General features: G+C 45.0%; 1 long non-coding RNA gene across 1 annotated transcript; it reads right to left on the reverse strand.

Annotated features, from left to right (window-relative positions):
* Window positions 1-1,555: 1,555 nt before the first annotated feature.
* Window positions 1,556-4,993, reverse strand: LOC142912562 (uncharacterized). The gene is made up of 3 exons (XR_012934140.1): window positions 4,898-4,993; window positions 4,644-4,684; window positions 1,556-4,494 (listed from the first exon to the last, which is right to left on the reverse strand). It is a non-coding gene; the product is annotated as an uncharacterized LOC142912562 (long non-coding RNA).
* Between the last annotated feature and the right edge of the window lie 258 nt (window positions 4,994-5,251).

A 5,251-nucleotide genomic window follows, 5' to 3' on the forward strand; every position in this document is an offset into this window, starting at 1 on the left:
ACTTCCCAACGTGCCACACACTTGAAATATGGCATGTGGGTATGTTCCATACTGTACACAATGTAAAAAATATAGAAAGTCTTTTAATCAAAGAAACTGAGTAAAATTGTGAAATGTAATGCAATGCAACACAGAGAGTCGGTCAACACACAATAAACGCATAGCCTGGTAGATTACTTTCTTGCAAAGATTGCTCAACTAAGTGAGATAATTGAAGCAAACGTGATCAGGCGAGGGCAGGAGGCAAGGCCCCTCGTGGCTAGGCCCCGCGCTGTAAAGTTCCAACCTGGACATCGATTCCCATGCTCGCTGCTACTCAATTGACATCCCTACGAGAGAGAGCGAGGCTCTACCTCGGTAAACAACAACAACCACCACAACCACAACAACCACCACCACCACAACCGCGATGAGAATTTCTCACTTCGGATTTTAGTTCACGCGCGGAGCGGCAGATTCCTGTTACCTCGTGACGTCACGCGGCAGCAGGAGGTGACGTCACTTGAGTGGTACAAGAACACTCCCCTCCCGCAACGAGCGGGACCTAATTTAAATAAATTATGTTAATGAGCCAGGCCCATACGTGGAGGGATGGGGCGTGGGTGCTGAAACCCTTCGCAATAAACTCGCGAGGGCCTTCACGAATATATTATGTTAATGAGCCGCCAGTCACCGGGCGTAGCTTTGCTCAAATAAGGAGTGTACTTGAACAGATAACGGAAGTGACCCAGGCAGAGGTGACGTCACGCTCAAGGGCGCGGTAGACGGGGTGGGGTGAATACCTTGGTGACATGACGTCACTAGCGAGGGACACCTCCCCCTGGCGTTTCACGCCGATGAGGTGATGCTGAGTAGTGACGTCACAGAGCGGGGTTGGAGTTTAAGTTGATTCAGATTCATTTTCAATTGCTCCCTCCCTTGAACTCAGCAACAACAACGTGGACATTGCATCCCACTGGGATTTTTAGCACACAGCGTTGGTGTACGGTGCTTTTTTCAGGAATATTTTGTTTTTTTCATGGATTTTCTGTTTGCAGAGTCACACACAAAGTAGTCACTTTAAGATGTGTTTCTTGTTCGTGTTTGTTGTGGTTGCACTTGATTCAAGAGCCGAATGGCTCACAGGGGTATACCAAAATATATAAACTGAAATTATTGTGTACACTGTGTGTGTACACTGTGTGTACACGTACACACTGTGTGTGTACACTGTGTGTGTACACACTGTGTGTGTGTGCACTGTGTGTGTGTGTACACTGTGTATGTACACGCACACTGTGTGTGTGTACACTGTGTGTGTACACTGTGTGTGTGTACACTGTGTGTGTGCACTGTGTGTGTACACTGTGTGTACTGTGTGTGTGTGTGTACAGTGTGTGTGTACACTGTGTGTGTACACTGTGTGTACACTGTGTGTGTGTACACTGTGTGTGTGTACGCTGTGTGTGTGTACACTGTTTGTGTGTGTGTGTACACTGTGTGTGTGTACACTGTGGGGGGCAGTCATCTCAGTCGACCAATGGGCATCTTTTCATCAATTTATTACTTACCAATTTTTCTTATCTACGTGACTTTACCGAAAGAAGCAAGACTGTAAATGTTAACGAGCTGCACCACGCTGTGTGGGAGCTGCCTGGCCTGTCGCTCCGCACGAAGCTGCGTGGAGCCTCTGCGTGGAAGTTCTGCGCCGGTGAGAAACTCTCTCAGTCTGACCCCCACCCCCATCCCTCCACGCAGATTGAGGCGAGCCGAGTGGTGGCGCATTCTGTTTTGACTCAAAACGTTCGCGACTGCAGGAATTAACGTTCTTGGTTCTTTCCGTCAAGTCACGTAAATTAAAAAAATGTTACATTGAAGAAAAAAATAAATTGACGATTTAAATAATAAAAATAAACGCGTTTTTTTCTTTCTTTTTGTTTTCTATTTACGTGACTTTACCGAAAGAACCAAGAATGTGGTAGCACATTCTCTATTTATTGCAGAGGTTCAAGGTTAAAATCCGACAGGCACACCTGGCTACCCCAGCAACATTCACCACAATATGCGCAGTCTGCTAAACGGCAGATGTAAAATATAACGTTGTGTCATTCACAACGCACAGGTCATTGCATGTTGGTCTCACGGTAAAAATTGGGGTAATTCCAAACATTATCGAGAAACTCCACAACGGAGAAACGCACCCCATGTACCAACGACGGAGGCGCAGGGACAGACGCTCGATTACGTTGGAATCGATCTGCAGACGGCCAGCAGCTCCGTGTCGCCTTATCTCGATCCTGCAATCCCAAACAGGTGAAAGTCCGCATCGAACCGAACCCCCGGCAAGGCCGTCTACTTAACGACGAGAGAAAATTCACACGAAATGTCCTTCTCAACGAAGCCTTCCGGGTGTAAAATGAACTTTTAAGCTTTTAATAAAGAAATAACAATCATCTAATTCAAAACACAACACGATTCAAAGATGTTTCATTTTAAAACTTCAAAACGGAGCACCGGGTGCTTGCGTGAATGCGTCCTTCGTGTGCAAATGTTGTGACTTTCCTGGCCTGAAGGCCGTCAATGTGTTGGACCATTATTGGTGCACAGCGTCTCAACAACAGCAGTGGGGTTTGCTTCAACCGATAGGTACGAACATCCAGACGTGAATCAGCAAGGAGCATTTCTAGTCCCAGTTAGACAAAATCTACATCAACACGTGAGACAAAACTATAATTCGTGTTGTAGAGAATGTACCTCCTCCTATACGTGTAACTTTCAAGTGGTATGCCTTGTAACTGATGAATGATCCGAGCGTGCTCCCTATTTCAAAGAAAATGAGTTGCTCCAGAGGCAGACGCTTCGTGGAACACAAAAACACTGTTTGACCTGTATCACAAGAACAACGGGTATCACCTGAGTTCTCTGTACAGGTTAGTTCCAAACACACACACACACACACTTTGTCCTAACATCACTTATTCAATGTTTGACCCTTATAGATCAAATGTTACAAGAATGCACAAAACCAGACAAGTATACATTCTAAATTATTGACAGGCATATTAACAAAATTGGATTACTGCAGTGAAATATACTGCATCACGTTACATCGTATTAACAAGCTTTAAAAAAAAGCTGCAGTCTGCTTCACAGTGTATGTAAAACATAATGTTGTGTCATTCAAAACGAGTAGGCCATTGCATGCTGGCATCTGAGTGAAAATTTAGCAAATTCTAAACATTACCTACAAACTAAAGAACTGAGATGACACGTAAATCATCGCCCCCTACTGACAGGCTCTTGTCCACATGCAGGCCGGTGCAGGGCCACAACCTTGTGCCACACAGGGGCAGCTGCTACTTGGGGATGCTCTTCGAGCGTTTGAGATACAAAACTCCGAGTTGCTGAGGCAATTAAGCAAGCACCATGTAAAAGCAATTATTATGATAACATAGTGAATGCTTGGGGGCTTATTGTCTCTCGCTCCTGGTTAAAGATCTACCCAACCCACGGGCCCACAAAGTGTTCAACTTTGCATTCTTGTGATTAAAGGCCTGTCACAAAGGTGCATCTATTGGAGCAACATCGTCTCTGGCTTACACATCTACCGGGTCTCCACTTGACTTTGTATTGTCTAGGAGCAAGTCCACCCACACCTCCACTTCCACAAACTGCTGGGAGTTGCCTCACTCTGACTCACAGTCAGAATTCACCTCCTGCTTCACGATGTGAAGGTCCCATTTTGGAGTTGAATCTTCATCTTCACATTTCACCTTCACTTCTTCGCTCATCACTTCTTCACATTTCACCATCACCTCTTCATATTTCACCTTGATACCTTTAAAAGTGTCCAAGCTGGGATTTTCGTCCGGTTCTTTTTTCATGAGGGATGGGCTTATTGCGGCACTTTGACTTTCACAAGCTGATTTCAGACTCCGACTCCGCTCCTTGTAATGCTTTTGTGTTCTCTGGTGTCTTCGAAGATTTGATGAATCTGCAAACGGCTTCCCGCACAGAGTACACTTGTAGGGTTTCTCTCCCGTGTGTGTTCTATGGTGTTTTACAAGAGCATATGACTGTGCAAACGCCTGCATGCACACACTGCACTTGAAGGGTTTCTCTCCCGTGTGCGTTCTTTCGTGTACTTTAAGATTTGGTGAAACTGTAAACGCCTTCCCGCACAGAGTGCACCTGAAAGGTTTCTCTCCCGTGTGTGTTCTCTGGTGTTTTACAAGATCAGATGAATGTGCAAATGCCTTCACGCACACACTGCACTTGAAGGGTTTCTCTCCCATGTGTGTTCTCTGGTGTGTTACAAGATAACATGAATCTGAAAAGGCCTTGCCGCACAGAGTACATTTGAAGGGTTTCTCTCCTGTGTGAGTTCTCTGGTGCCGTGTCAAATTTCCAGTCCGGTCCGTGCTGTATGCACACTGGTCGCATTGTTGACTTGTCGTACCGAGCTGTGCTGACTGCCTTTGCTCCATCAGACCAATTCTGCAGAGGAAGCGTCAGCTGCAGACAGAAAAAAATAATATCCACACCATCTACACGTCAGGTACAGAGGAATGCACACGTGACTTACACGTCTATACTTATTAATATATTCATGATGTAGTGAAAAAGTTTCCCAAATTCATCAGATTTGATGAATCTGCAATCACCTTCCCGCACAGAATGCACCTGAAGGGTTTCTCTCCACGAGCTGTTAGGGCACACAATGAGAGGGCAAATGTCATTAATATGCCTGGAAGCCTTCATATCATCAAGATGAATGTTAACTCAAAACTCTAAGCACACAATTTCGGCTGTCTGACTAGAAAAGGAAAATTTATGAAAGCTAAATTCAGCTGACATAGCAAAGGGTGTTGAAAACAATACTATTTGTGTTATGCAGAAATTAATGTTCAATTGCAACTTAGAGGTGTGAATCCATGCTCAGATGTCCTTGAATGCTGGGATGAACAGTTCCGACTTCAGCTGAATGTGTGTGCTGTGTTCACCTCCTGTTTCCATTCTTATAAAGAGTTCCAGAGGAAAACAAAAATAAACTATTGTTTTGATATAACCTCCGTGTGCAGTAGAGTTAATAGACTTTACTGCAAACACAAACTTGACACTGTCACACACTGCCATGAGTAAACAGGTGGTGGTGTGACCAGAACCATGCCTGGCCACCTTCATCTGCTCAGCATTAATTCTTCCTCACTCCACCAAGTAATGAATCGAGGATCAATCAACATAGCCGAGGCTATCCGTGTCTCTGTGTCTC

The sequence above is a fragment of the Petromyzon marinus genome, unplaced genomic scaffold (assembly GCF_048934315.1).
Source record: "Petromyzon marinus isolate PM22_M1 ecotype Great Lakes invasive population unplaced genomic scaffold, UKy_Petmar_22M1.pri1.0 PM_G_Scaffold_21, whole genome shotgun sequence".
In the NCBI taxonomy this organism is placed as follows: Eukaryota; Metazoa; Chordata; class Hyperoartia; order Petromyzontiformes; family Petromyzontidae; genus Petromyzon; species Petromyzon marinus.